This window comes from Apteryx mantelli, chromosome 3, assembly GCF_036417845.1.
Source record: "Apteryx mantelli isolate bAptMan1 chromosome 3, bAptMan1.hap1, whole genome shotgun sequence".
NCBI lineage: Eukaryota > Metazoa > Chordata > Aves > Apterygiformes > Apterygidae > Apteryx > Apteryx mantelli.
This window is the reverse complement of record NC_089980.1, coordinates 28,472,659-28,484,968: the sequence shown is the minus strand read 5'-3', so window position 1 is coordinate 28,484,968 and position 12,310 is coordinate 28,472,659.

The window sequence follows — 12,310 nt, the reverse complement described above, 5'->3', positions numbered from 1 at the left end:
GGATGGCAAATTAAAGTTGCATAGGGAACCTTAACTCTAGAATGACTTAATTTTCAAGTGCCTAAATCTGCAAGGCAAAGTTCTGTTGAAGTAATGCTTATGTTGTATACGAATATGAATGTATGCACTTTTAATGAGGATTCATGGAATTGCCAGTAAAGAATCATAAAATGCACAGATCCTCCAAATCTCTGAGCTGGTAGTAGCTATTCTTAGAATGCAGGTGAAATCGCTGCATACATTACCTATAATATAAATTATTCAGCCTGATAGTATGTATATACATAGATGCACACACACATTTTAGAAAATGGTATAGGGTGGAATGTGGATACATTAATTTTTCTCCAAGAGTCATCTGAATAATTTTATATCCTTGGACAGTTTCTGTGACAAATTCTTACCCTTGTAAATCTGTGCTAGCTTTGCTGTGTTATTGCATAAGGTAAGCAAGCATCAGAAATTCTGTTCTGAGATGCTTCTGCTGACCTGTCAAAATTAAATTGCTGTTTGTAATGCGGTGAGATTAACGGACTATAATTTATACTTTTTCTTATCTAAAAATTCTCAAATGTACTAACCTTTGGAGTAGGGAAGAGTGAAAGCCTGAAAACAAAGGGGGAAAAGTACTTGCAAGGCCTAGTATACATAGGGGTTAGCACTTTTTTTGATGTAAGGTGTAAGGTGTTGTCATTGCATTGATTTATTTTCTTCAGCTAGTAATGCCCAGAGGGCCAGTCTTCATGTGGCAAGGTGTGAAAGGGCATGTAGCAGAACTGGGACAGGCCTACCAGGATGTTATAATAGTCCCATTTGCGTAGCGGTTGTGTCTGTTTACGGTTCATTAATTTTGATAGTACCTAGCCTGCTAGTTTCTTCTTTCAGCCTTCCCAGAAAAAAAATTGGTTCTTTCAGGTTATTCCTATTATAAGCTGACTGTATGTTCAATGTTGAAACAACTGTGCCCCCCCATCAATATTCCATTTATAGGAACTGCCCATTGTATTGAAAAGTATGAACTTCCCATTGCAATTTTGTTCACATCTTACTAAAAAAATTTCTAGTAATAGCTTATGGCATTTTTTTCTTCTGTTGGTATATTTGCCTGTGTGTGTGTGTGGGGGGGGGGGGGGGAATGAAGTTTGTGTGCAATAAATGCTGTTCTCAATTGTACTCATGAACAGGTATCATTAAATAACTAAACTGGCATTCATCTTCAAATATCACAATTTAATTACCAGCCACAAGCTTGAGACAGTAAAAAGGACTGTTTGTCATCTATGCTTCTGGCAATGACAATTTCTGCTTAATATATATATTTTTTTATGGCTTTGTCCAGTTCAATTTTAAACCTCTAATTAGCAATACAAGGTAAATAAACTTTTATTACAAATTATGTTTCTCAGTGGGATCGTAAATAAATTTGGAAAGTCAATCTGCAATGGAAAAAATGCTATCTCAAGTACTTAAGTGCAGTGCTTTATAAATAGCACTTACTTATGGACCTAAACTCAGTAGAAGAATATTTATATTCTAGGTTTGAGGAAGTAGTGCACCTGGATGCCAGAGCAGGACAGAAAGCAGGGAAAATACTCTTTTTGTGCAGCATGCTTGTGCAATATGCATGTTTCTGTCCTCTTGCAGGATATGTATGTCGAGTGGAGTTAGGCAAAAGTGAAAGCCATATGGAGCTAGAAGTTTACTGTAGGTTATAGCTCTTCAGTGGGGCTGCATGGCTATAACACTGTAATCATGTACCACTAAATTGGGTCCAAGCTATATGAGGATAAATAAAACAGCAAACATGCCTGAAACAAAACTAACTAGGTGTCTGTATGCCTTGGTTCTGCCTGAAGACCCAAGGACCACAGAGGGTGCATGTCCTGGCTAGTTTCCAACTCCATACAAAGTCAGGTAGCTCAGAAGTACATAGGCAAGGGCACAGTGAGTCTGACTGTGCTCATGAGACGTCCTCACCATGTCCCTGCTCTGGGGAACTCGGGTCCGGTGCCAGGCCAGTTAGTTGCAGTCAAGGTGACTGACTGGTGCTGGTGGTTGCTCATTTCTGGAGTTTGTGCAACAAAAGATAAGCTGGAAAGCTGGGGAATAAAGGAAGTGCAATGGGAAAGCTGATGTCAGGATACATGACAACAGTATCTGTTCTTTCTGTCTTTGGAGAATGTGAAATAAAATACACATGAAGTAAAATCTTGCCCTCCATCTGAGAATGTTGTATTTCACTCAACTGGGACTTTTTTGATTGTGTCATAAACCCATGGCAATGTTATCCACACTCCTATTATAAATATGTATCAGTTCAATGCTGCTATAATAAAGTAGACTTTTTTCTCTGCAAATGGACTCTTGTAGCTTTACTGACTTTGCTCCTTCCCTACTTTCTTGCTGGACAAACCTGGGTGGTTTTTTTGTGTGGTGTGTTTGTGTTTTTCTCCCTTTCTACAGTCTAATTAAGAATGCATTGCAAAACTGGATGTGGTGAGTAGGTTGTGGATTCTTCCCCTTATGGATTCTAATAATAACAATAAGATGGTACTGAGCATGTCTCAGGAACCATGTTAAAACTAGAAGGAAAAAAATGCTTAAGCTAAGCATAGACTTAAAGCTGTCGGTTACTTATGATTCTCCTGACACATGCTCTAATTTTGCCTGACATTTAGCATTTGCACTAGCTGCCTGAACGCTGCATTGCACTCATGAATGAACTCTTCTGAAGTACAGTCTTCCTAATGCTGCATTTTCCCCCAAAGAATTTATTGTATTCTAGATATTTTTATTGACTGACTTTATTTTCTCATCTCATTTAAGGAAAGCAACAGGAAGAAAAGAATCTTGATGATTGAGTATCCTCAGTAGAGGAAAAGAATAATGTGAGAAAAGGGGAATAAAATGCTCCCTCAGTGCAATGCAATGGAGAGCTGCTGATTTAGCATTGAAGGAGATGACTTGCTGGCAGGTTAGCTGAGCTTGCAGGGCACGCTCTGCCAAGCTGGAGTCTGTGCTGGAGCGTTGGTACTGCTCCCACAGCCTGTGCAAGCCTGGGAGGGGCCATGAAAAGATACATGATTTAGGCTACCTAAGAGTTAAAGTAATGGGGAAGAAGGCTTGGTGAGCTATGAGCCTCTCTTATGGAATTTCTCAAATTTGGTGAACTCAGAGGTGGACCTTCTTCTTGCATCCTTCATCCAGTTGATGGGTGCAATCTCTTAAGTCAAAAGCATCACTTCGTTAACTCCTTTGTTTGTTCTTATAAAGGCCACTGCAACAACTGAGCAGGAACAGGAATTTATTTTCTGCTTCCCCTGCCATTAAAATGACTGAGTTTCATATTGCATGCGTTTAAAATGGCTTTCCAAGCAAGCTGTTGAATACACTTATGAGTGAACAGAAACAGTAATGAAGTTACTGAAGTCACCTCAAAGTGAGCTGAGTGGACACAGGTTTGTGCAAATATTAGCGAACATAACCTTTCTTTGGGAAAACAACACAATTTCTATGGCATAAGAGCTCGGTTCTGTGCTTCAACTTCCTTTGTCTCTTCTGCCATTTTGAAATGTCGTTCTCCCCAGATGAGTGCAAGGTCATTGTTTTAATTTTGCTTGGCCCACATATGAGTTGCACAAAGAGAAAAGGATTAGAGAAAGACTTTTAACACCATTTGCATCCCCCCCCCCCCATGCTGTCATACTCTGTGTAAACACCAGGGAAAAACTGCCTCATAGTTAGGTTCTAGATTGGGCAATTGTAAGAATGAAGGAATCTGCTTTCTGGAACATCAGTGCTTCTCCTGGTAAATGTATATTTTTGTTTGCGATGATGATTTTAGCAATTAAAATGTAATTAGAGACTAAATAGGTAAGAGTAAAGCAGTAGTCTCAGTGTCATGAGAGGTTTCTAACTCCTGGAAGGGTGTTAATCCTATCTGAGAGTCTTAGGAAGAATATGCGGTAGCAATTATCTGATTAACAGACATCAGGGTCTACTTTCTGCAGCTGCTTTTCAGTTGATCTGTTACAGTTATTGGAGGCATATTTGCACACTGCAGTAACATGAAGGTTAGCTTGTGAGTAGGGCAAGGCACAATTAAAACTGCAAATTGAGACCTCTAACATTAATTAGAAAATCATTAACTACCATTTATGATAATATGCCATCATGTCTTCCCTTCCCCCTCTTGCCAATTTATCACTTTGCAAAGGACAGTGCAGTTACATTACACTTGCATGCAATCTCTTTGGAGGTAAAGCGACACTAATTTTGTCCAAAACTTCCACTAGCATATGCCTTTTCCTGTTGAGCAAGGTGGGTGGGGGTGAAGCTGAACCTGTTACATGGCTAACAGGGAATCAATCTCCCTGTTGTGACCATAGATGCAGTCTGAGAAGGGGGCTGCTGTTTTCCAAGCCTGCCCTCAGCCTGAAGGCTGGAGGCTGCATGTGTTTGAAAGATGGGAGGTTCAGGACATCATCTGCTTGCCCAGTAGGTTTCACACCTACTTGTGTGTTCTTGTGGCTAACAGGAATGCAAAAGAGATTTTGGGTAAAGAAGCAAAAACTGGGGGTCTCTGTCAATATAAATTCAGGAACAACATAGGTGCTGCTATCCAGTCCTGCCATGAGAACGTGTTGGACTTCCTAAGGATGAAATAAAATGGGAATTATAATCCCCAAGTGATTAAGCGTTGCTCATGCAAACAAAACCACTCACATGCAGATGATGCCAGCAAGCAATCCTGCTGCTGTTAGCAGCAGTAATGACAGGACTGAATAGGCCTCAAAATAAGTTGAATATGCCTCCTGATTAAACCTGAGGCTCATTGGTAGGATAATGTGAAATAGCTTTTACAGACACTTGTGTCTAATGGGAATGTGAAAGAAAAGATGGGCACTGGACAGAAGGAGATGTCTGGGGAGAGATTTTGGATAAAGAAGCAAGCGCTGGGGGTCTCTGTCAATATAAATTCAGGAGCAATACCTAGGTTCTGCAGCTCATCCTTCTCTTTCTGCTACAAATATCATGCCTTGCTAGCACTTGTCTCCTTGATGAGATTGGTCCAATGTTGTTCAGCATTTTCTCTTGTGTGGAGTTGTGCCCTAACATCAGAGGAAAAAAGTAGGAGTCAAAAAGCTTTGAAGTATCTTTTAATCCTGGGACATTAGAAGGGCAAAAGAATCCTGAATTGCAACTTTTACCAAGTTACTGGTTGACTGTGGCTGAATAGAGGAAAGCAGACTTCATTTGGGGGTCACTCTAGGATTAAGGCTTGAGTCCCTATTCAATAAAGAATGGGGGTATTTCATTTTAAATTTGGAATTAGATTTTCTCAGCAAGCATGACTTATTTTAATTTGAGCAATGTTCAAAGAGACTGAGCATGACCTTCTCGGAGTATACAAGTGGTTGTCTTGAATTCAGTGAAAATTTCCTTTACCTACTTATCTTAAAACTTGGATGTTTGCAAGACTTGCAAAATTTTTTTTATTGGGAAATACAGTAGAGGATATCTGTGAACAGGCACTACAAATCAAAGTATATTTCTGATCCACCCACAAGTGGCATGCATATTACCTATTATTTCTCATAATATGTTTTCTCATTTCATGGACAATATGAATATTTAACAGAACAAGCTTGCAGGTTTTCAAGGCACTTCATTAACATCAGTGAAGGTAGGACAGAGCTGTTTTAAAAACAAACAAAAAACCCCCTAACCAAACATAATTTGTTATTTTTTCATTTGTTTGGCAAAAAAGACAACCCACTGTTCCTGTTTGGAATGACAACAACCTTTCTCTGAATTGCTGATAATTAAGAAAGACATGTTCTGAGGGTGATTGCTGTTTCATGGATTTTGCTGTGATTTGGGTTTTTAAATTATTGACTTCTAAAGAGGTTTTGAAATAAATTCCCCCCCCACCCCCCACCCCATGCAAGCCCAACAGTTTTGGTTGGAACTGCCTGCTTAAAACTGTTTTTTCAAAAGTGAGATGTGGTGTTCATCTTTAGGGGATTCCTTATTCTGTATAGGATGGATTTTTATTTGCAGCATGGCCAATTGCCACCAACCAAAATAGATTTAAAGGCCTGATCTTGCTTGTGGTAAATACATTAGTAGGATGGCACTTTAGCACACTGTAAAATGTATCAGTCCCCTTCAAGAAGCCAGTGTTAGAGCTTGTAGAGAACATAAAGATGATGCCTGCTCCTCATGTGGCTGAGGAGAAGATAAAGATGATGATTTAATCACATATCATGGATGTCTTGATGCTGTATCAGTCTATAGCTGGTTTTGGTACCTTGCTGTTATGTCTGACATCACTAGAGCTCTCTTGTAGTGCATTACAGGTTATTTGCTCTACGCAGGTCTGGGCCATTAGAATGAATGCTAAATGTGTGTGCTGCTCTCTTCAGAGATGTCCCCTCTCTCCTGTTATTAAAAACAGTGACCTAAAAGCTCCAGTGTTGACCATGTGCCAGGAGAAGATCTCTTTAACCATAAGAAAATCTGCTCAAGTTGGCTAAAACAGCTTTGTGGTCACCTCAAGCACAAGGCTTCTGTCACTGTGAAGCTGCTCTGGTGCTGCAGGGAAGTTAAGGTGGGCAACTGTGTTTTTGTTTTGCTTCCCTCCCTCTCTGCCCCTCCCCACCTTTCTTTTTTCTTTGGTCTGTGTATGTCCAATATATTCAGTGACTGTGTCTGGGCAGACTTGACTCCCTCTTCACACTGCCTTACCCCTGGACTTACACTGGTATTTGCAGCAGTACGAGAGCTTTTTGCCTTGATGAGAGAACCATGGGTGGCTAAGCTGGACTGCAGTGGTGTTCCCAGCAGTGTTGGGTATGAGAGTTCACAAAGCCAGGAGAGAGGCTTCAGAGGTATTCATGAGCAAGGAGGCCACCTGTTTGGAAGAAGAGTTAGCTCAAGACTAAGTTAGTCTGACAGTCAGCTTGTAGTCTTATGTAGTGATGGTCTAATAAGTTTTCTGTGGGTTCATGTGGCATGCCTCTGAAGGATGGCTATTAATGTTCTAAAGCTATGGCACTATTTCTGTTGAAAGCTGGTCTTTTCATACATAACATTTATGCTATTTGGTGCAGCTAAGTGTTCTGTGTAATAAGATGCTCAGTGTCCTAATCTTCCTTGAGATAATTTAAAGTTACATGGCAGAAAGTACTGCTATGTGGTGGGACCTACAGTTCATCTTTAGATTCATAATTCAGAATGCATGGTGTGTCACCTGGAGAAATGTGAGCTTGACAGCAGTGATGTGCTGTCCCAGAAGACACATCAAGGAAATAGCATTAGCCATGGTGGCATGCAGAGGGGTCATGTTCATCTTGTCCCAGCTTGCTGAAGAAGCATGTCTGACTGGTTTGTGTGGGACTGTCATCCTTTGAGTAGGGTTTGGGCTTAGTAATTCCTGTTTGCTTCCACTGAGGCTGGGGACTCCATATCCTTTAGGTGGGTTAGAAAACTCCGCCTTTGATGCAGAAGAATCTCATTGTCCTGTCTGAGCTTGTAACAGTTGTCTTTGTAGCTGGTGGTTGGTAGTATTTCATTTAGACTGCAGAGACAGCAATAAATTGTCATTTCTATTAATGTGTGATTTGTACAGGCACAGGACATTATAGCAATTCAATGCTCTAATCACCATGATAATGGAGTCTAATTGCTAAGCTCCTTAAAAACTTTTTTTAAGACAAAATCTATGCTAATACCATCTGAAGGCTGGCAGCAGTTTATTATTTCTATTTTGATCAAACTCCCTTTTTCAGGGGGAAAAAAGGTGTTCTAATTAGGTATTTTGCAGAATGACCTTGGGATTGTAGATTCAGACAGACAATAGGAACATTATCTTTTTTTCTTTCCTCCTTCAGTAAGTTAAGAACAGCAAATTCTCACGTACAATCTAATAGGTGAGCATGCTCTTATTAAAAATAGATAATCAAGCTCTCAGGGAAGACTAATTAAATTCAGTGCATCTCTTTTTCTTAAGTCTACTAAAAGAAATGGTGAAAAACTCAACCTGAAAATAGTCTTTTAGAATCATCTGCTGTCAGCATCCATCTCGCCAGCTTTGGGATACTCTGAAATGTATTTATCATGCGCACATATAGAGCATGACTGCACACAACAAATGCTTTTGTGCTGAAGTATTAATTTTAGAGGTGAACAATTGCATTTCCTTGCAATACAAAAACTTAAGTGTGAGGGTAACGCTTCACACAACACGTCTGCCTCCAGAACGTCTGCCTCCAGACATTCACCTACAAACATCAAAGCACTCAGCCACATAAACACATTAAGACCACTCTCAGTTCAATAATATCATTTTTCCATGCACACCTCAGAACACAAAATTGGAAAGCAGTGCTTTGTCCAGTGCAAGAACCGGACTTTTTTCTTCACTACTGCAGGATAGTGAATCTGGCTGAGCAGAACAGTGCTTTTAACACTTTTTTGGTAGCCAGACAGTACTATAGAACTACATCTGCTTTTATCCAAATATCACTTAACACTATTTTTCTGATTAGCAGAAGAGTCCTCACCCTACTTGCTACAGGTAATGCCTATCTTTATATGAGCTTGTGGCTCTCATCCAGTCAAACAGTTATGCTGTGAACAGTACATGCATTTCTAGATGATTTACACCCATTACAGCTTTTGTGATTACCTATCCTTCATCTTCTCAGAAGGCATGTGCTACCTCTGTAAAAAGAGGTCCTTCCTTTCCTATATTTGTCAGCTGTAGCTTATGGTCTGATCTGTACCATTGATTCTCTCCATGGAGCTTTTTGTTTGTGGATCAGCTGCCCCACAGTTCTCTTTTCAGCCTTCTTTTTTATGACCCGAAGAGTGTAAGTAAATCTTTCTCTAACTCATGAAAATGGTCTCCTAATCAGCATTTCAATCTCTAGCAAACAGTTTGCTTCAACTCTAATGTTAAGAAAACTGTCCTGATGGACATGGCTGTGTGGCTTCTGCAGCTTTTCATACACACTCTTGAGAATTTATCTCAGGCTGCTTACAGGTATTGCCAGTAACACTGATCCAAATTACTTTCTATTGTGTTTTATGGAAATACATTCAAAAACAGAGGCAATTTGCTGCAGCAGGCTACAGCCTGTACATTGGGCTTAATAAACAGTTATGTTTGTGTGGGGGACTTTTCCACAAAACCTAATTGAGGATGACAGTTTGGTTATGAGAAGCTTGATGTATACATCAGTTTAAAAGCTTGTCACCTACTTGATGCATTAATTCAAGTCCTTTGTGCAAGCCAAAGTTCCTATTCTAGGCGAAGCATATGGTCTGTCACTTAGCACATGACATGTTTTTAGATCACACTGTCTGCAGGCGTACAGTCCCTGAATGTGAATGTATAGGCTTGCCCTGTAAGAACTTGCTCCAATTTATTACTCATTCAAATAGTTCTGCTGTATTGTTGGGACTATTTACAGATTAAATATGAGGAAAGGTTTTCAGGGTTTAGCCCACAGTTCTCCTTTACTATCCTTTGAATTCTCCCAGTGAGAAATGACTTCCATTCATCCACCAGCTGAAATAATATTCATAGCAGCATAAATGTATACACTCATATTTCTTGATATGTGAACAAGTGTGGACAAGTCTCATAACTTTATAGACAATTCCCTTTGCTTACTGGGTACTGAACTTGATTTTAGAAAGATTGCTTGATTCATTAGGGTTAACTGGGTTTTAACCAGATATATTAAAGGTAATCTGAAGTCGAGCAAGCCCTGCTTTAGATAATAGCCAATCACTTACACTTTTGGTCAGCAACAATGAATAACTGCAGATAACTGGAATTCGTGCCCAAGGTCATACATGTAAGAATGTTTTATTTCTTGGTGCACCAGAATAAGGCCCAAAGACCATTCATAAATTATGCTAAAAATTACTATTTGCATACATATGCCCTAAAATTTCATACAGGCACCAAAGCATATGCACAGTAGACTTAAGTGTCTTTGTATAAAATTGTTGACTGCAGACTTAATGAAAAACATTAAAATTTCCATTCTAAGCTCAACATCAAATAGTATGTAACTCCATGAATGAACTAGAATGATTAAAACTTGCAACCGTGTTTCCTCTCCCCATGTATGTGTAGGAGTTGGTAAAAGGATGTCTATAAGCAAAATATTGAGGATGTTGTCTTTGAACATTCATTTGCATTTTGCACCACTGGTTGGTGCCATTAACCTTATCCCATTTTCATTTTCTGTTTGCAGCTTTTGCTATGAATGTCTTGTCTTTGTTTTCATATGCCGATTAAGAAATGTCAGCAACAGAATGTGAATATCTGCATTCATACATGACCTGAGGCATTTGCTATTCAGGTTTTGTTATTAGTTACTCATTTTAATTTTTTTTCAGGAGCTGTCACTATTCGATTGGGAAGCAAAAAAGGTACCTAGTGACTTGGATGAAAAATTGCCCACCAGCCAAATGAATTCTAAATCTTGGGATGAGAAGATGTGAAAAATGGATAGGGTATGTTTCATCCAGCCCTGGGAACAAAAATGTTCCCAGGCTGCTTGGAAGTGCTGGCTATGCGGAGCATAGTTGGAGTTTTTGCACAAAACTATTTTTCTGAATATTTCTCTAGTGCCTTAAACCTGTCATGTATGAAGTAAACAAGCATTTGGAAATACGATTAGTGCTATTAATTTCAATGGCTGGTAAATGCCTAAATTCAGGTGCCAGTAAGATACCAGTGATGCTAAGGCTTCTGTGCCCTGCGCCCCTGCTGCCCCTCCCCTTTGTTCCTCAATGCATGTAAAAAGGAGAGGAAACGTACAAACTCACCGGGCACGCAGCCTGTGAAAGCTGAGAGGTACAGGACCTTAACAACTTGGTGGAACTTAAAGCACACGTGTGCTTTGGGGATTCCAGAAAGAGGCCGTAGAAAGGCTGCACAGCACTGTTGCGTTGCACTGAAACTAAAAATGGAGTTGTAGAGAACCGTACAATCAGCCCTGAAAAGGGGGGCCAAGGCCTGAAATGGGGCAAGAAATTAAAGTATTGATTGCTTTTGCATTTGTATTTATGGATTGAAGATATGTGCATGGATTTCTTTGAGTCCTGCACTATGCAGTTTTGCAGGATGAGGAAAGTGAGCAGGGGTAGGGAACTGACAGAGAAGTGGACATCTCCGGTTTTGTGAGGGATTCATCTTGTCTTGCATTTCCTGGTAACAAAAATTGCAGTCTTGCTAGCTGCATTATTTGCAGTGAACAGTTCAACATGTGGTCTGATTAATGTTCATTTTGCTAAAGGTTTTCTCTTGTCTGTTTCTATTTTGAACAACATGTTAAATAAAGCTCAGGTTAGAAGGTGCTCTGCCAACTGTTGCGCTGGGGAGAAATACCCCTGGAAATTGTGGTAGACGAACGTGTTTGACTTCAGAAGAAGAGGAAGCGAATGAAGGAATGAGGTAGCAGGCTGAGCATCAAAGCTAGACTAAATAGTCATCTTCTAGGTGTTCTGGTTAAAAAACGCTCTGCCTGGATATGACTTTTATTACCTTTTTAAGTTGATGAATTCATTGCTGACATGAACAGGGACAGAGTTAGCTCAGCACAACATGTTTTTGAAAATAGTGTTCCTGTCTCTCACGGATTCTGCACTTGGCATGGGACAGCTAGAAAGTGACTTGTATTGTCAACAACTCTGCTCAGCTCAAGTTTAAGGAAAAAAAAAATCAATGTTTAAAAATACATTTTAATCACTGATTCCTGTCAGTGTTCATTTCATTATCACCTGAGTTAGACATACTTATGAATGCTACACGTATTAATTTATCTCAGGAAGCAAATTCTTGCTCAAGGAGCAGTTAAGTTTAAGAGAAGGTCATTGTGTGTCCTAATTTACAGTGACAGTTAACACATTTAATTGTGCACTGCATATGCACTAGGGCTGGGATCTGAAGGTTTGAACTGTATCCGGTTTCTCAGGTTGCATGTTGTGATCATTCAGAGGATTTATTGCAAATGAATTCCATTCTGTAGTAATTGTAGTACTCCAGACTGTTCTGTTAGCTTCAAGTAATGGATTGGAGCTATCACAAATTCCATAGCTACCTCTCAAAGGAGCTGAATGGGGACTTCTGTGGTGCAATGGTTCTTCCTAACTAAGGCTCTTCTTGGGAGTAAAGAATGATGTGTGCTGCACTGTGATAAATGTTATTATGAGGGACTTGTTCAGGAAACAAAAGAAGCAGCAGTTGTAGGATAGAAGCTTGAGAGAGGCAACCTCATGGTTAATG